The sequence below is a fragment of the Symsagittifera roscoffensis genome, chromosome 3 (assembly GCF_963678635.1).
Source record: "Symsagittifera roscoffensis chromosome 3, txSymRosc1.1, whole genome shotgun sequence".
Taxonomy (NCBI): domain Eukaryota; kingdom Metazoa; phylum Xenacoelomorpha; order Acoela; family Convolutidae; genus Symsagittifera; species Symsagittifera roscoffensis.
In genome coordinates, this window is record NC_087064.1 from 8,601,142 (window position 1) to 8,621,679 (window position 20,538).

The following is a 20,538-nucleotide window of genomic DNA, read 5'->3' on the forward strand; positions in this document are numbered from 1 at the left end:
GGCAAACAAGCACGACAGCTCTTTCGAAACAATTAAATTATATAATTTTTTAACACGTTTTTGAAACAGATAAAATGTCCTTTTTTTGTTTTTGGCTCTCCTAATCATTTCATCCATTGCATTGTAGAAATCTGCTGACATGTCAGTTAGACTATAGAAGTTTGTAGGGAGCATATACGGACCGTAATGAAATTGCAAATAACACTGTTGCGCTGTTTCTGCAGACAACTTGAAACTACAATCTGGCTCACAGGTCCAACATTTCGTCTACTTCGGGCTTTTGATATATGTTTTTAAACTGCCTGTTAGTTGGTTTTGTTTAGCGTCAAATTTCTTGAATCATCTTTTTCACTGTAATTACAATCAAGTAAGGAAGCAGTCACTCTTTAGTTTTTCTAGACGTACCTTGTGACCTTCTGAGAGTACCATTTTGCTTATATTAAACCTTTTCATGATTTTTTAAAGATGTTTTTCTTCCTTTTATGATCGGGAAATAATGAGTACTTTAACTTGGTATTAACCACATTGTTGCAGCGCAAATGTAAATGTGCGAGAGTATAAATGCATAAAACTGGACCAAAAAATATAAATGCATATAGGGACAGTAGCCGAGCGTATACATGGTGCGTCCCGGCGGTTTCGGCGCCGGTTCGAATCCCGCCTAGGTCATTTCCTTTCTAGAACTCGAATGTGCACCGAACTTGATGGGATGCTCCGTAACCAGGTTCGGTCCCCCCAAAACCCATTTTAACCGTCTTTTTGCTCTAATTTGGTTCAGCCTTGGTTAAGGCTGACCTTTAAAAAGAGCAATTTGTCTCAAGGACAAATACTGGCCATTTTTGCAGCTTGCTTTGAGTTATGCAGTTTATTGTGGCCGATGTTATCGATGATAAAGTTTGTTAAAATTATCGTTATATTTTCAAATTTCCGTTATATTTCCGGAGTTATTTTGCCGAGAAAAAACTCATTAATTAAATTGTTTAAAAACCGTTTTTTATATAATCTTGGAGATTGACGCGCACATTTTGGCGCCCCACAAGGGACACGAAGAATAGCAATGAAACTGGTTTGAATGAATTAGCTCAATTTAATCAGAGTGCCATAGATGACCATAGCAATGAGCTGATTGAATGCAGCGAGGATAGTAATATTGTATCCATAGAGCAGAAACAGCCTAATTCAGGGTATTGAGTTGGATTGTGTGGTGTATTTGGTGGGCGGCGAGAACAAGTTCGGATTCTCTCTCTACGGCACCAACAGTGCCAGTCGCTTCCCAACTGTCGACGGAATATCTCGCAACAGTGCAGTATCGCGTGCGGACGTGCGGGTGGGGGACAAAGTGTTAGCAGTGAACGGAGTCACTCTACGACACTCTACTCACGAAGACATCACCACATCCATTCACAAGAGCATCCAAAACAGAAAACTAACGTTGAGACTAAAGCGACCAGTTGAAAGTTTCCCAAATTTGAAAACTCGAAGACTCATTACCAGCTAGAAACGGTTTATCAGTTCCAGTTTATAATAGTTTAAAGAGCCAACTCCAAACTACCTCCTTCCCAGACAGACGAGGACCTGTAAGCCGACAGCGAGGAGCCTGTAAGCCGACAGACGACATAGCAGACTGACGAAAGAGCAGACTGACTAGCGGAAGAGAGGCCTGTTCAGGTGTCCTGATTGTTGACTTTTGGTCAAAGTGGAGCTGTAATTTTCTCGACACCCGAAATTTTTGGATTTTTCCCGGTGACGCCAATCTCCAAAATCGTCAAAACTGTAAGACTCTTCTAGTTTTTTTTTCATAATCTTTCTGTGCGATAAAATTACATACGATGTTCTATTGTGTATCCCAACTCAAAGCAAGCTACAAGTGGTAATTTTTTCCCGATACCACAAATTTTTGGGTAATTGTGAACGGATTGAAAATCCAAAAAATTGGATCATAGACAAGGGGTACTAGACTAGTTTTTTGGATTGGGTTACGACTCGAACCTGCTGACCAAAGTTTTCCGAAAAATTTTGGGAAAAAAGTAAAAAATTGCCAAAAATTCCTCAGAACGTCCCCATAATTCTGCGAAACTGTGCTGTAACATGACACCAACCTTATGGTAAGTGGTCTGGTAGCGAAATATCAGGCAAATTAAGTTGAGTTTTTTCATCCTCAGGTTTTTTCCGCGTGTGTTGTTGGAACTTAACCAATTTGCCTGATCCCCCACCCACATTGGTGAAACTGAAAGCCAGTACGCTTCAAGTAATTCTAAGCCGTTTCAGCCCGTCCGATTATTGACTTCGTTGCGCGACACTAATGTTAAGTGGTCAGGTACGGTGATATTAAGTGAGTTAAGGTGAATTCTTTCATCCTCAGGTTTACTCCGTGTGCGTTGTTGGAGTTCAACCGACCTACTTAATTTCCCCACCCCATTGGTACTTTAGCGTAACGTAGCCGTCGCATAGGTCTCTTGAGTGTGTGGTATTCATTCTAGGAGCTAGTTCCTTGGATCATGCGCTCCGTATACTATCCGCACCGTCCCAAAAGCGCGTGAAAGAGACTTGTTTCACAAAGCCCAGTTTAAGCTTTAACTTTAACGCCAGGTAAAAGTTTGTGGATATACTTGAGTGAAAATACAGTATGTTCTGAGAGTCGTTTATTTCTGAAATTATTAAGCATGGAAGTTAAGTTTCAGAAGAAAATTAAGAAGTTGTTTGAGAAACGTAGCACTCTCGAAAACGAACTTTATAAATGCCACGAAATAATTTTAGAATACATAGAGAGTCAGAGTCGTTGCTCAAAAATTGATACTTATATTGAAAAATGTAGGAACTATATAGAGCAAGCGGTCGAGATAAATACTGAGTTGATTGATATGGCTGCAAAAAGTGCCAATCCCGACGAATTGATACCGGCACAGGATATGTGGCTTCATAAGTTGACTCAAAGCAACGATAAAGTTCTGCAGGAAGCTATCACATATAAAACAAGTTTTAAGGCAGTAACAGAGCCGGACAAAATAGATAGCAGCTCAAAAGTTTCTCATCATTCTGAAAAAAGTGAAAAACCCCGGTCGCATAAAACAGATACCCGCTCTAAGGTGTCGCACCGAAGCAGCCGACATCAGCAATCAGGTTCTCAGAAATCTAGTTATACCGCCGCTCCGTCGAAAACACTTTCTGAGAAAAAGCGCGATTTAATGATTTTAAAGAAACAACAAGAGGAACTTGAGAGGCAGGCAAAGGTATCATTAAGACTGAAAGAACAACAAAGCCGTTTAGAGTTGGAAGAATTGGCTGAAGAACACAGGAAAAAACTGGCAGAAATTGAGTTGAAAGGGCTTGAGTTAGAAAATGAGTTGTCGGAAATCAGTGAGAAGGCTGAGGAAAGGGGTTTAACTCGAATCTCTCCACAACTATCAATAGACGAAAAGGATCGTACGCGTCACTGGGTCGAATCTGTCGACCACAATCAGCCTGATGCTGTTGTAGTTCCCAATCAAGAGCAGCACGTTCGTTCAACAGCTCCTGAGGCAACTTATCCTGCATCAACAAATTACTTGGTCTCATCAAGTTTTACAGGCGTGAATAGCGGCCACGCAGCTTCTAGTGATCCGGGATTGTATTACAGTAACCACATTCACGGACAACATCATAATTTGTCGAATTTGGTCCGATTGCAGGTTTCCGTTAACAATCCAGTAGGGTTACAGCAGGTCATTCAACCTGTTTCTAATAATTTGCCTCAGCAAACTTTTTTGTCCACTCATCCGGTGCTAGGCAATCCAAACACAGGTTCAGTAGTCCCGGTAACTTCTGAAAACTATTTTGCTCCGCCATCATCTGCAGAAGTTCCTTCTGGTGTAACACCGTTTGTTCCTGCATCAACAGCAGTTAATCATGTTTCTTTAAGTCATCACACTGCAGGATCAGTAGTAGCTGGCTACCAAGCACCTGCAGCCCCATCACAACATATGGGTGTTCCCGTTAGTAGTTATAACTTTTCAAGTGACCACTACAATCCTTATAGTAATTTGTGGAGACCAGCTGTTGCTACCCCTTTAATGTCAACTCAACAGCACTACGTTCCTTCGACAACTGTTTTTTCCGCAGTAACTCCGATTGTTCCTACGAATAGTTTTGTTCCTTATACAAGTGGAGGGACTGTGTTCTTTGCGCAGCCTGAAAACTTTTCACATGCTAATCAACCGTTCGTTCCTGATTGTCACGGTAACTCTTCGAATTACACAGAGCCAACTCCCGGTAATTCACCTGGTGCAGACGTCGAGCGTCCACTTTCGACTCGAGAGTTGGTTAATATACTCATGCACAGCCGAAAAGATCATCTCCCTGAGTGGAAGCTGACCCAGTTCGATGGCAACCCACTTAATTGGCATGAGTGCTTTGGGCAATTCACATCGACGGTCGATTCAGCCATACTCAGTGACGATGAAAAGCTTACCTATCTGAAAACGCTCGTAGTGGGTAAAGCAAAATCCGCAATCGCTGAGTATAGCTATAGCGGAGTACTATATAAAGACGCATTAGCAACTCTTCAAAGAAAATTCAGGCAGCCGCATGCTGTAGTAGGGGCTCACCTAGATAAATTGAGTAATTTTCCGCCGCTTAAAATCCATAACTCGGAAAATGTAATTGGATTTTCCTCTGCAATTTCTGGACTTGTTGCCGTATTCAAGTCTCTGTCTTTTAACGACGACCTGAAAAGTGTTAACTTACTGAATCAGGCTGTGAGTAAGCTTCCCCCGAACCTTAAGGAGGCATGGTCGATGCAAACCGTAAGACGCCAATGGCATAGACCAACTCTGCTAGATTTCAATGAATGGCTCAAAGAAAAAGCGGAGGGTCATGAGAGGCTGAAAACGATCAATTCTAAGGGTGAGTCTGAAGAACCAGTTAAGCAAAATGTAGTTACAAAAGTGCTTGCAGGTAACACTAAGGTAAGTTCTAAGGATGAGAAAAGTAGAGAAAAGACAAGGTTTCCTCCATGCTCGCTATGCAAAGGGCAGCATGCACTCTGGATCTGTTCCGTGTTCAAAGAGAAAAACGCAACACAAAGGGCTAAATATGTAGCAGAACAAAAGCTCTGTTTTTCTTGTTTACAAGGCAACCATACCTTCCGAAAGTGCCAAAAGGCAAAAAAATGCCCAAAACAGGACTGTGAGAGCACTCACAATGTGCTTCTTCATGGAGCCGAGAAAGTTTTCCCGCCCAAAGAGGCCGACCGATCACCATCGACTCAAACTAATACAAACACTACTTCTGCAAATAACGCAGCTTGTGTTAAACCTTGTGAGGGAACTGCAAAAGGTATTCTTCCTGTTGCGTTGGTAGATGTGTCCTCTGGTTCGGAAAATTCGAATGCACTAGCACTTTGTGACACCGGTTCCACTCATTCTTGGGTTTCCGCGGCACTCGTTGAACGTCTGAAATTAGTTGGCACGCCCGTAAATGTTACGACCGATGGTTTTAACTCAGCTAAGGTATCTAAAACTCAACGAGTTCACTTGAAAGTTTCCGCAAAGCCTAATGAAAGTGAATTTTCGTTTTCGTTTGTCGCTTTCGTTAAGCACAACATGTATATAGGACCCGATGTTATAAACGTTTCCGAATTGCAGGTCAAATACCCGCAACTAGCCCCGTTAAAGACGACTGCGTATAATTACAAAGAGATTGAGATAGTTATAGGACAGGACTTCTATCATGCGATAAGACCCCTCGAACATGTCTTCGGAAATGAACTTGACTCACCGTGCGCCGTCCGACTTCCGATAGGTTGGGTCATTAGTGGTCCGTCTCCTGATCGTTCGTCCTTAAATTCTTCTTCCTTTAACTGCGTTACGGACGATACTTCTCTGACCGAACAAATCAAAACTTGGTATGAGTTAGAGTCTTATGGTGCGTTCAAGCAAGTAGATGCCCGTTCCGCCGCAGACAAGCGTGCTTTGTCGATCCTAAAAACTGAAACCGTTCACGATGGTGAGCGTTACACTGTACCGATGCTGTGGAGTGATAATGATGTTAGCTTGCCTAACAATTATTATTCTTCATTAGCCCAATTAAAGTCGTTAGAGAAAAAATTAGATAAAGATCCGTTACTTCGCGAGAAGTATACGGAAACAATCAGAGAAGATATAAGTAAAGGATATGTCATAACCGTCAACCCGCACGATCCCAGCTCACGAGCCGAACGTGAGTGGTATCTTCCACACCATCCGGTTTTGAACCCGAACAAACCCGGCAAGGTGCGCCGTGTGCTCAATGGAGCATCCAAATTTCATGGCACTTCCTTAAATAGATCTCTCTTGGTTGGCCCGGATCTCCTTCAAAATCTTATTTTTGTACTGTTGAGGTTCCGTCAACACAAGTACGCCGTCTCAGCGGACATAGAAGGTATGTTCATACAAGTTGGAGTACTTGCGCGAGATCAACCGTCTCTCCGTTTTTTGTGGAGGGAGGACCCCACTTCGAGTGTGGTGGTTCACCAATACACCCGTCATATTTTTGGCCCTCGTGATTCGCCAACTTGTGCGAATTTCGCGCTACAAAAAACTGCTTCTGATAATCAAGCTGAATACCCCGAAGCCGCTTCAGCCGTTGTCCAGAAGTTTTACATGGACGACTATCTTGACTCGTTCGAAAATACCGCTGACGCTCTTAGCCTAAGTAAAGACTTAGTCGCAATGCTCAAATTAGGTGGGTTTAACCTGACAAAGTTTGTTAGCAATGTACCCGAAGTTACAACCGCTCTTAATCCGGACAACCGTGAGTCCAACCCGTCAGTTAAGGATATTTGTAAGAGTCCAGACCAATCGTCGCATGTTCTTGGTCTCAGGTGGGATCATGTAAAAGATACCTTAGTAGTAAGTAGAGGTGTTGATCGACCACTAGATAAAGCAATTACTCAACGCACCGTGTTGAGTTTTGTTTCCTCAGTTTTTGATCCAATAGGACTGGTAGCGCCATATACTGTGAAAGCGCGCCTTTTACTAAAAGACATATGGAGAATCAGTGGTCAAAAGTGGGATGATGATCTCCCAGAGGAAATTAAACAACAATTTCTAGATTGGCACTCAGGACTTCCACTATTAGGTACTCTGACGATACCTCGTAGCTACTTTACCGAACCGTTCGACCGCTGTGAGCTTCACACGTTCGGTGATAGTTCGCAGGACGTTTTTTGCGCCGTATCGTTTCTCCGAGCCCGACTTGCTAAATCGCAAAAAACCGAGTTAGCTTTTGTATTTGGGAAAGCCCGTGTAGCGCCTATGAAGATGCTCTCCATTCCCAAGTTAGAGCTTCAGGCTGCTCTGCTTGCGACTCGACTCAAAGAAAAGATTTTGAAAGCGCTTACTTTCAAAGTAAGCAATGTATTCATGTGGACTGATTCTACCACCGTTCTCCAGTGGCTTAACTCGTGCAACAAACTTCCTGTGTTTGTTGGAAACCGCACTGGTGAAATCTTGGAGTCCACCACCATTGATCAATGGAATCATGTACTCAGTGGTGATAACCCAGCTGATACCGGCACACGAGGGATTTCTTCGGAAGCCCTCAAGGATAGCAGCTGGGTTAGAGGCCCTAGTATATTGAGGACATGTGATTGGCCATTCAAGCCGAACACTGATGTCATCAAAAAGATCCAATTAAAAGGCCCACTCTGTGACATTGATACATGCCTTGAGACTGCATCTACGTTTGTTGTTGATGCTTCATCTGAGAAAGCGCCGTCGATCCGTCTGTTTAAAAGTTGGGATAAATTCAGCTCAATTGTAAAGTACAAACGTGTTTTAGCGTTTATGCTTCGTGTGCTACCATCGCATAAACACTTCCGTACAAAAACGCTTGAAATAACTGACCCGTCCCAGTTAGATATTGCCGAGCAGAAGCTCATTTATCTCGCTCAGTCCGAATCATTTCCTGCCGAAGTGAAAATAATTCAGTCCGATAAACTGATAACAAAGAAAAGTCGGATTGCTAAATATTCTCCGTTCATCGGCCCAGCTGGCATCCTGCGTTCAACTGGACGTATCAGCCGTCTTGTTGATACCGACTTTGATAGCAAACATCCAATAATACTGGATGGTCGACACCGAGTTGCTCACATGTTGATTAGGAATATGCACTTTCAACATGCACGTCAGGGGTTGGATTACATGCGTGCTGTAGTTCAGTTGAAATACATTGTTCTGAAGTTGCGCTGGTTACTTGGGAACATCGAAAATACTTGCATAACATGCCGTAAGCGCAAAGCAAAAACAGTTGTGTCCATTATGTCTAACCTACCGATTGAAAGACTGGGTTACAAGCAGCCTCCCTTCTCCAACACAGGTGTTGATTACTTTGGCCCGTTTCAAGTGCCAATACGCCGAAGTACCGAAAAGAGATGGGGTTTCCTATTTACCTGCCTCACGACTCGAGCAGTTCACATCGAGTTGGTTCCATCTCTCGATACTAGTTCCTGCGTCATGGGCGTAGAGCGATTTATTGCAAGGCGAGGTACCCCCAAAACCATTCTTTCTGACAATGGCACGAATTTTGTTGGTGCTCAAAATGAGCTCCTATCCTGTGTCCAAAATTGGAACAAAGTCGCCCCGGCCGTTTTCGTCCACAAAAGCACAGCATTAAGTGGAAGTTTAACCCGCCCAGTGCCCCTCATCACGGTGGCGCCTGGGAGCGGCTAGTGAGAAGTGTTAAGCGAGTGTTGTACGACATATTAGGCAACAGGAGATTAACTGAGGAAGTTCTAGGAACAACGCTCTGCCTAGTTGAACAATTACTTAACGCAAGACCGATCACTCCGGTCAGTTCCGATCCGCACGACCTAGAGGCACTCACCCCGAATCACTTCATTCTCGGTCACAGCGCAGCTAGCTTCCCGTCGTTAAGTTTCGAAGATAACTTTGATTATAAAAAGCGTTACGCCAGAGCACAATCGTACGCTAACGCAGTTTGGTCACGCTGGCTGCGTGAATATGTACCATCTCTCAACAAAAGAGCAAAGTGGCATAATAATTCGGATGTCACACTGAAAACCGGCGACTTGGTTTGGGTAGTCGAACCCGACAGCCCACGTGGGCATTACCCACTCGCCCGTATTGCTAAACTACACTACGGCAAAGACGGATGCGCCCGATCCGCCGATATCAAAACTGTTACGAGCGAGCTGATACGACCGACCGTAAAACTCGCACCTGTTCTTCCGTCTTTAGGGGCGGAGGATGTTGCAGCGCAAATGTAAATGTGCGAGAGTATAAATGCATAAAACTGAACCAAAATATTAATGCATATAGGGACAGTAGCCGATCGTATACATGGTGCGTCCCGGCGGTTTCGGCGCCGGTTCGAATCCCGCCTAGGTCATTTCCTTTCTAGAACTCGAATGTGCACCGAACTTGATGCCCCCAAAACCCATTTTAACCGTCTTTTCGCTCTAATTTGGTTCAGCCTTGGTTAAGGCTGACCTTTAAAAAGAGCAATTTGTCTCAAGGACAAATACTGGCCATTTTTGCAGCTTGCTTTGAGTTATGCAGTTTATTGTGGCCGATGTTATCGATGATAAAGTTTGTTAAAATTATCGTTATATTTTCAAATTTCCGTTATATTTCCGGAGTTATTTTGCCGAGAAAAAACTCATTAATTAAATTGTTTAAAAACCGTTTTTTATATAATCTTGGAGATTGACGCGCACACACATGCTTTGTTACTTTCCTTGACTAACAAACAATTCTGGATTTTTCAATAAAGAGCGTTGTGTTCAACCTTCTGACTGCTCACACACAAGCTTGTCAAACCTTGATATCTGTTTAGGAGCCGACTTCTCTGTAGTTTTGATCATCACTTTGATATGCAAATCTACCCGCAGATTTAATTTAGTGCCTTCTCTGTTAAGTTAAAGGTTGCTTCTATCAATTCACAGCCAGCTGATCACATTTTCCTGTTCAAGACTCCTTTTCAATCAGCTATGCGTTACAATGGAAAAATGCGCTTGAAAGTTCCACTTTTCAGCTGGATTGAATTTCGCCCAATTTCTTTTTCGGTTTTTGTTTTTTGATTGCCCAAAGCAGGAACATCTGTAGAAGTCCAGGTTCAACGTTCATGCTGATAATTAGTTGTCAAATTAACCAACATTTTCAACGATTTCATTAAATAATTTGTGAATTTTCTTTTTTGTAGTTTTTCTTTACCACTAGACCCTGTTTCTGATTTTTTTTGCAAAATGCGTCGTTATTGTTCATTATTCTCTGAGAATCTCAGGTTCAACATTCATGCTGATATTCTGCTGTCAAAACTAAACAAAGTTTTCAACAATTTCATTAATTTTTTTGTGGATCTCTTTTTTTGTAGTTTTTCTTTACCACTTGACCCTGTTTCTGATTTTTTTTTCAAATTGCGTTGTTTTGGTTCATTATTTCCTGATAATACTGTTCAGTTCAATTTGTTGGTGTGGTTTTTTATTTCTTTGTTTTGAAGCCAACGCATGAATCGAGATCTTGTATCAAAAAACATTCATCGTCTGAACTTTCTACCTCTTCTGTCTTTTGCTAAAATGTTTGGTTTTTTGCAGTTCTTGCGAGTCTCTTCCGTAGCGGGGCTTTTTTTAGGCGCCCGCTTGACTAAATTCTACCACATCTAATAATACACTGTTTTTTTTTCAAACCGGATCTACTGCAGTTCCTGAAATTGGTTCGGTAGACCTGATCTCTACTTGACATTCTGTTGTTTTTGTTCCGACTCCCAACTGCTAAATTGGACTCTTGCTTTCATTTGATTGGCGTTCAGGCAAAGTGATTTGTTCCTGCAGCTTCCGCATTTTTGTTTTCAAGCGCAATCGCGCTTTTTTTCTTTGCTCAAAACTCAAAGTTTATTTTCATCACTTCAGCCGCTCACGTTGTCTCAAACGTAACAGTATCCTTTAGCATTGCAATCTCCATCTTTGAACTGCCAATCTCCTGCTGTTTTGTTTCTCCGAGATCAGAACGCGGTAGAACCTGATGGTTGTAATGTTAGTAGCTTCTACATTATTCTGTTAAAATCACAATGTCTTTTTGTCTATGGCTCCACGACAACTATTTGGACACATCCAGAATAGCCTCTTGCCCCGATTGTCCACGATCAAAATTTTTGGTTACCGCTGGCCTCAGTTGCTTGTTGACTGCTAAACGAAAGTCAACCGGAATGCCAGAATCTACCACTGCCATCTGGTTTCATACTGGAATGATAATTGAGCTCATGAGCTCGAAGCCTTGACGACTGTTGCTTTGAACAATTCTGCGAAAGGAATACAGCCACTTGTCTTTGGAAATCAACTCGGCAAACAAGCGCGACAGTTTTTTTCGAAAAAATTAAAATATTTTTTCTTAACATTTTTTTGAAACAGATAAAATGTCCTTTTTTGTTTTTGGCTCTCCTAGTGACTTCCTCCATTGCATTGTGGAAATCTGCTGACATGTCAGTTAGACTAAAAAAAATTGTAGGACGCATTTACGGGCCTATTGCGCTTCGCCATCTGTAATCAAATTGCCCATTTCACTATTACGTTGTTTCTGCAACCAACTTGAAACTACAATCTGGTTTACCGGTCCAACATTGCGTATGCTTCGGGTGTTTGATTCTTATTTTTAAACTGCCTGTTAGTTGGTTTTGCTTAGCGTCAGTTTTTTTGAATCATCCTTTTCATTGTTATTACAATCAAGCAAAGAAGCAGTATCTTGTAGTTTTTTCTAGTTGTTCCTTGGGACTTTCTGAGAGTAACATTCTGCTTGTGATGCACCTTTTCAGGAGGTTGTAAAGATATTCTTCTTCATTTTTTTAGCGGGAAAAATTGAACACTTTGATTCGGTATTAACCACATGCTTTGTTACTTTTTTTTACTTCCAAACAATTATTGAGTTTTTAAACAAAAAAGTTGTTTCCAACCTTTTGACTGCCCACACAGAAGCTTGTCAAACCTTGATATCTGTTTAGGAGCCGACTTCTCTGTAGTTCTGATTATCACTTTGAGATGCAAACCTAGACTCAGAGTTTGTCCAGTACCTTTTTAATGTTAAATTAAAAGTTGCTTCTATCATTTCCCAGCCAGCTGAACAAATATCCCCTTTCCGGACTCCGTGCATCTTAATCAGCTATGTGTTACAATGGAAAAATGCGCTTGAAAGTTCCACTTTTCAGCTGGATTGAATTCCGCCCTGTTTCTTTTTCCGTTTTGGTTTTTTGGTTGCTCAATGCAGAAACAATTGTAGAAGTCCAGGTTCAACTTTCATGCTGATAATTTGTTGTCAAATTAACCAACATTTTCAACGATTTCATTAATTTATTTGTGGATTTTTTTTTGTAGTTTTTCTTTACCACTAGACACTGTTTCTGATTTTTTTTTCGAAATGCGTCGTTATTGTTCATTATTCTCTGAATATAATGTTCAGTTTATTTTGTTGGTGTGGTTCTTATCTTCATTGTTTTGAAACCAACGCATGAATCAAAGTCTTTTATCAAAAAACACTACTCGTCTAAAATTTCTAGCTCTTCTGTCTCTTTTGCTAAGTGATTTGGTTTTTTTGCAGTTCATGCTCGTCTTTTCCGTAGCGGGGCAATTTTTAGGCGCTTGCTTGACTAGTTTCTACCTCATCTAATACTTGGTTTCTTTTCCAAACCGGACCTACTGCAGTTCCTGAAATCGGTTTGGTCCTCCTGACCTGATCTCTAATTGACCTTTTGTTGTTGTTGTTCCGACTCCCAACTGCTAATGTGGACTCTTGCTTTCATTTGATTGACGTTCAGGCAAAGTGATTTGTTCCTGCAGCTTTTTTTCGCGCTTTTTTTCTTTGCTCAAAATTCAAAGTTTTTTTTTTCAGTACTTCAGCTGCTGACGTTGTCTCAAATGTGAAAGTATCCTTTAGCATTGCAATCCCCATCTTTGAAATGCAAGTCTCCTGCTGTTTTGCTTCTCCGAGATCAGAACGCGGTAGAACCTGATGGTTCTAGTGTTAGTAGCTTCTACATTATTCTGTTAAAATCACAATGTCTTTTTGCCTATGGCTCCACGACAACTATTTGGACACATCCAGAATAGCCTCTTGCCCCGATTGTCCACGATCAAAATTTTTGGTTACCGCTGGCCTCAGTTGCTTGCTGACTGCTAAACGAAAGTCAACCGGAATGCCAGAATCTACCACTGCCATCTAGTTTCAAGGTGGAATGATAATTGAGCTCGGGAGCTTGAAGCCTTGACGACTGTTGTTGCTTTGAACAACTCTGCGAAAACGATATAGCCACTTGTTTTTGGAAATCAACTCGGCAAACAAGCGCGACAGTTTTTTCGAAAAAAAATAAATATATTTTCCTAACATTTTTTTGAAACAGATAAAATGTCCTTTGTTGTTTTTGGCTCTCCTAGTGATTTCATCCATTGCTTTGTGGAAATCTGCTGACATGTCAGTTAGACTAAAAAAGTTTTCAGGGAGCATATACGGGCCTATTGCGCTCCGCTCAACTGTAATGAAATTGCAAATTGCACTGGTACGATGTTTCTGCATCCAATTTGAAACTACAATCTGGCTTATTGGTCCAACAATTCGTCTACTTCGAGATTTCGATATATATTTTTAAACTGCCTGTAAGTTGGTTTTGCTTAGCGTTAGTTTTATTGACTCGTCGTTTTCACTGTAATTACAATCAAGCAAGGAAGCAGTCTCTTTTAATTTTTCTAGACGCACCTTGTGACTTTCTGAGAGTACCATTTTGCTTATGTTAAACCTTTTCATGATTTTTTAAAAGATATTCTTCTTCCTTTTATGAGCGGGAAAAAATGAGTACTTTAATTTGTTATTAACCACATGCTTCGTTACTTTCCTTGACTACCAAACAGTTTTTGAATTTTCATATAAGAAAGCTGTTTCCAACCTTCTGACTGCTCACACAGAATCTTGTCAAACCTTGATATCTGTTTAGGAGCCGACTTCTCTGTAGTTCTGATTATCACTTTGAGATGCAAATCTAGACTCAGAGTTTGTCCAGTACCTTTTTTCTGTTAAATTAAAAGTTGCTTCTATCATTTCCCAGCCAGCTGAACAAATATCCCCTTTCCGGACTCCGTGCATCTTAATCAGCTATGTGTTACAATGGAAAAATGCGCTTGAAAGTTCCACTTTTCAGCTGGATTGAATTCCACCCTGTTTCTTTTTCCGTTTTTGTTTTTTTGTTGCTCAATGCAGAAACAATTGTAGAAGTCCAGGTTCAACTTTCATGCTGATAATTTGTTGTCAAATTAACCAACATTTTCAACGATTTCATTAATTTATTTGTGGATTTTTTTGTAGTTTTTCTTTACCACTAGACACTGTTTCTGATTTTTTTTTCGAAATGCGTCGTTATTGTTCATTATTCTCTGAACAAAATGTTCAGTTTATTTTGTTGGTGTGGTTCTTATCTTCATTGTTTTGAAGCCAACGCATGAATCAAAGTCTTGTATCCAAAAACACTCCTCGTCTGAAGTTTCTACCTCTTCTGTCTCTTTTGCTAAGTGATTTGGTTTTTTTTCGCAGTTCTTGCATATCTTTTCCGTAGCGGGGCAGTTTTTAGGCGCTTGCTTGACTAATTTCTACCACATTTAAACCACGGTTTCTTTTCCAAACCGGATCTTCTGCAGTTCCTGAAACCGGTTTGGTTCTCCTGACCTGATCTCTAATTGACCTTTTGTTGTTGTTGTTCCGACTCTCAACTGCTAATTTGGACTCTTGCGTTTATTTGGTTGGAGTTCAGGCAAAGTGACTTGTTCCTGCAGCTTCCGCATTTATGTTTTCAAGCGCAATTGCAGTTTTTTTGCCTTTGCTCAAAGTTCATAGCTTTTTTTAAGTGTTCAACTGGAGACATTTTCTCAAACTTAAAAGTATCTTGTAGCATTGCAATCCCCATCTTTGAAATAAAATTGTCTCTCGCTATTTTGCCTTCTAGTGCTCTGAGATCAGAACTCGTTAGAATCTGATAATTCTAGTGTTAGTACCAGTTCTGGTGCAGCTTCTACATTATTGTCTTAAAATCACAAAATCTTTTCGCGTAAGGCTGCACGAAGAATAATTGGTCACATCCAGCATAGCCTCTTGGCCAGGTTATCCACGATCAATTCTTTTGGTTATCGCTGGCTTCAGTTGCCAGTTGACTGCTAAACAACAGTCAACCAGAATGCAGTCATCTACCACTGCCATCTGGTTTCATAGTGGAATGATTTTTGCGTTCATGAGCTCGAAGCCTTGACGTTGTTGCTTTCGACAACATTGCGTAACCAGCCACTTATCTTTGGAAATCAACTCGATGCGACAACTCTTTCGAAATAAATAAGATATTTGTTTCTACCACATTTTTGAAACGAATAAAAAGTTCTTCAAAAAGCAAAATCTGTTTTTGGCTCTGTTAATTATTTTGTCCATTGTATTCTGGAACTCTGACCATACAACTTTGTGAGAGCATAAACGCTCCTGTTTTGGTTTCCACAATTGTGTTGAAATTGCACTAATACGCTGTTTCTGCAGCCAGTTTGAAAATACAATCTGACTTACCGGTCCAATAACTCGTCTACTTCGAGCTTTTGATACTTATTTTCAAATTGTGTGTAATTTGGTTTTGCTTAGTGTCAGTTTTTTTAATCATTTTTTTCACTGTGATCACAATCGGGCATGGAAATTTCTTGTATATTTTTCTAGACGTTCCTTGCGACCTTTTGAGAGTATCATTTTGTTGATGTTGAACCTTTTCGCGATTTTGTGTACATATTTTCCCTTTTTTGAGCGGTAAATAATGGATACTCTAATTTGGTATAAACAGTATGTTTTTCACTTACCTCCACTATCAATCAATTCTTAAATTATTATATTAAATGTTGTTTCCAACCTTTTCGGCCGCTAACATAGTAGCTCTGTTTAGGAGCCAAGCCGATTTCCCTGTAGTTCTGATCATCATTTTGATTTGCAAACTTCGACTCAGATTTTATCTAGTGATTTTTTGTGTTAAGTGATAGGTTGCTTCTAACACTTCCCAGCTCACTGAACGAATATCTCTTTTCGAGATTCCGTGTATCATAATCGGGAAAGTGTTACAATCGAAAAAAAGCACTGGTTACTTCAACTGTTCAGCTGGATTGATATTGGCCCGTTTTCTTTTTCCGTTTTTGTTTATTAGTTGCCCAACCTAGAAACAATTTAAGAATTCTAGGGTCAACAGTCATTATTATAATCCGATCGTGAAAACTATTCAACGTTTTCAACTATTTCATTACTTTATTGGTGGATCTGGTTTTGCTGTTGTTCAATCTTTTCTTGAACATGTAAGTATTTTCTTCCTTTTTTCTGGGTTGGACAAAATGATACGTTAATTTTGTGTTAATCACATGATTTTTTGACTCTCCTTGAGTATCAAACATTCCTCGATTTTTCATTAAAAATGTAGTTTCCAACCTTTTGACTGCTCACACAGAAGAACGACAAACTTTGATCTCTGTTTAGGAGCCGGCTTCTGTGTAGTTTGGATCATCACTTCGATATGCAATTCCAAACCCACAATTCAACTAGTGCTACTGTCTGTTAAGTGAAAGGTGGCTTCTTACACTTCACTGCCAGCTGAAGAAGTGTCAGATTTGAAGGCTGCAGCTATCAGAAACGTTTGTTGGTTATAATCAATAACTGCTCTGGTAAGTTTCACTTTTCAGCTGAGTTGAGTTTCGTTCTTTTTGATTTTTCCGTTTCTGTCTCTTAGTTGCCCAATTCAGAAACCAATTTGCACTTTTAGTGTCAGCAGTCATGTTGATAATCCGATCGTCATTCCTAAGCAACGCATTGAACCATTTGCTTTTGTTTTCATTGTGGAGCTTGTTGTATGTAACTTTCTATTACTATTGGTTGATGATTCTGTTTTTTTATGGAGTTCGACCACACTGTTAGTTATGCTGTGTAAAATTTGTTCAATTTGTTTTGTTGATGTGGTTTGTATTTGTTTTGAACCCGTCGCTTGAATCAGGTTCTTGTATCAAGTTACCTTCCTGGTCCGCAATTTCTGCCTCTTTTGTGACTTTGCTAACTGGCCTTGGATGACACAATTTCGCAAAGTGATTTTGTTTTTTGGAGTTTTTACATGTCTTTACCACAGCGGGGCATATTTCAGGCGCCGCCTGAAAAAAACTCCTCTACATCTATTGCACTGTTTTCTCCAAGCTGGATCTACTGCTGTCCCTAACATCGGTTTGCCTCCTCTTGACCTGACTTCTAATATTTTTCTGTTGTTCTAGATCCAACTCCCAACTGCCAATTTTTTCTTCTGCTTTGTCTTGTTTGGCGTCCATGCAGGGTGACTTGTTCCTGCAGTTGCTGTGTTTGTGTTTTGAAACGCAATTGTGATTGTTTTTGCTCTACTCGAACTCTACTCGTTTTTGCTCTACTCGTTTTTGCTTTTCAGTACTTCATCCGGCGACATTATCTCGTATATAAAGATAACCCGTAACAATGCAATCCGCATCTTTGAAATGAATAGGTCTCTCACTGGTTTGCTTTCTATGTTCCCAGTTCAGACTTTGCTGCTTGAGCAGGCAATGGAGCGTGAAATGATTCCAATGTTTGTTCTAACTTCTTCCCGTTGGATAGCATTTAGTTTTCAAACTCATTCTTTTCACCCTTTCGGAAGCTTCTGTGGCCAACAGTGCAATTTCTTTGAAATGTTGTTTCAATATCTCAACATTAAGATTTTTTCATTCCCTCTATTTCCACTGCTACTAATAACTTTTATTCTAAATGCTTCTGTACCTCCTTTTAATAAATATTGTGGCCAATTGTTCGCCCTCTTTCATTTTTTTCTCCATAATTCAGGACAACCTTTTCCTCTACCACCTTGTTTCTGAATTCCCTCACTTGCTCGCATCACGTTTTCGAGTTCTCTGGGTTTTTCTGCTCTTGGCAACGGTTTCTTTATGACTGGTTTTAGATCATCCAGGAAGATTTCTGGGCTTACGTTTTCTTAAAAAGTCACGGCCATGAGAAACTGATCCAACCATAATTTGATATCTTGTTCAACTGAATTTGCAAGTAAAATAAAAACCATAAGAAAAGAATCAAATACAGTATAAGATTTAAGTCATAGAAGGCGATGAAGTAGTTCAGATAAGAGACGTTTTCAGCAACCAATATAGAGCGTCACCGGTCTAAGGCCTCAAAAGTGACCTTATTTTTGTGATCACTCTTTGAACCCGAGTTATTGGTCAGATAAGGTGTAGGTGGCAAACAAAAATCTTGTAAGCTTTGTTTCTTCAGTTTTTGGATTCAGGAAAAAATACAGTGGCAAGCAACCGAGATACCCACATTCGGTAACCTAAGTTGAAAAATTCAAAAGAACGGCAACCTTTATTTCCCAATTTACGCTAGCTAGTCACTTGGCCATGCTGATTTGTTTTCGCATTTGACAAAATCAATCAAAACTCAAGAAGTCTTTCTCTGCAGTTGGATTTTTTCTTGAAAAAGTTCTGATACTCATTACAAACAACGCAACTCCAATTTCGAGACAGTGCGAGCAACTCGAAAGAAAACCATATTGAATGCCGTTTGAATACGCAAGCGGACTTTCAGCTCCACCTCAGTAAACAAATTTTTATGAAACCGCTCACCTTTCCCATACTGCAGTAAGAGATTATGTCATATAAAAATACACAGCACAAACCTGTTCCAATGGCCTCGTTCGTTTTCAGAGCAACCATTGTTTGTCGCTAATCTAGGCGGTGAAATATTTGTTGCATCCAGCTTAGACGAGCTGTATCACGTCAAATTAGTTTTTTCCCCCTTATTTTGAGAGGAAGAAACCCATTTTACAGGCCATATCGTGATTGCTCGTCAGAAATACTTACACACAGCTGCACAAAAGTCTTCTACTGAATCCTCACATTATTAAATGATCAAAAGTTTTCTCAACCCGCATTCTGCTTATTGGAGCCGTTTTTTGTCCGTCGTTTATCACGCTTGAGCAGTGAACCTTAAGAACTTGAGTTCCACTATGAACCATTTTTGCTGGGAAATCATTCGTTTTTTTTAGCCGGTGGCGCTTCTTGATCTTTTCCATATGTCTGCATACCATCTCACAAGCTTACATCAACACAATCTGGAGTAGGTGGGGAAGAAGAAGATAGGTGGGGGCAATTTTCAAAAAAGTTCAAAGTGTCAATGAAGCACAAACACATGTCGGCCCAGAACACAAGTTCACAGATCTTGATTGAGCCTTTGAGGATGGCGTACCGCTTGTTTTCATCTGTATGCGCAACTCTTAATGACAAAGAAGCAAATGCTCTCTCTCTGCATGAATAGATTTAACTAGACCTCTTTTCTTTTTAAAATCGCTCTTGTTTTTGTTCCGACTTTCGATACGAAAGTAACGGAATATTTGTGCTCGGGGTGGTTTTTTTTTCTTCGGACAAATTTCGACTTTTTAACTAGCCATTTTTGACGGAATTTTTTACATCATTCAATGGGTATTGTTGTCTTCAGCTCAAGTTTGAAAAGATATATTACCTGTGATCATTTTTTGTAAAGTTACCGGGATTTAAAGATTGCCATTTTGGCCAATTTTGGACAACTAACGCGCAATAAATTTAGCGCTATTAACGCGTAAGCGGAGAGTTAATCCCTCTTAGAAATCGTTCCAAATTGGTTGAAAGAAGCTTATTTGCCTTAATTGATTTGTTACAAGCAGCAAAATCTATCCTTTTATACTTTTAATGGCGTGTGGGGGGATGATTTTCATTACAAAACTCAAATTTTGGAAAAAAAAGTTTAATTTTGATTTATTTCATTTTTTAAGGTTATTAGTGCTCCATAAACCTCAAAAGACAGTCGGAACATTCAGGGCTTCGCCCTGATACGAGCAGTCTTCTTCTCTTTGTGCCCAAGAATTTCCCCACTCGAACTATTAGTCCGCATATAAACTTGAAAAATAATGCCACCAAATATACGTACATCAAAGCAAAATTTGATAGAAGACTGTGACGTAGAGGCAAAAGCAACTGCGCTTAGACAAAAATTAGAACGATTCGGTCTGTTGCGCTCGGTTTTGTACTAATCCTGAGTTACGATTCGGTCGGTTTGAAATACAGTCGGCCTGGTGCCCGGTTTCCACATTTGTTTTATGTTTTCATGCAGCAAAGAAAAAGTTCGATCATTTGTGTCAAAAGCGCGTAGCTGATGACTTCTTTTTGGTCTATTGCGGAAAAACTGTGTCTGCAAGTCTGCTTCAACATAACTTTGATTGATGATCTCCAGCTATCTTAAGCTCAGATGAACTATCCGCTTTAATATAGCTGAAAGTCTCCTAAATTTTTTTCGGCTTAGCGCTTTCTTATGAAAAGTTCATTGAACATTTAGTTTGTAGAAACAAGTTTTTTTGTTAAACTGAAGACAATTTTTTAAGATTAAGCTTAAAACTGGAAAAGATTCTCTTTGTTTGCTCAAAAAAATTTGGCGCAGTTTTGTAACAGTTTGGCGCAGGCATATGTTTTTTCATCTTCAGTTTTTATAT

At 40.2% G+C, this 20,538-nt stretch overlaps 1 protein-coding gene across 1 annotated transcript in view; it reads left to right on the plus strand.

Moving 5' to 3' along the window:
• The window catches only part of LOC134842217 (alpha-N-acetylgalactosaminidase-like), a 51,661-nt gene that overhangs the window by 23,742 nt on the left and 7,381 nt on the right, over positions 1-20,538 (plus strand). The window lies entirely within an intron of this gene.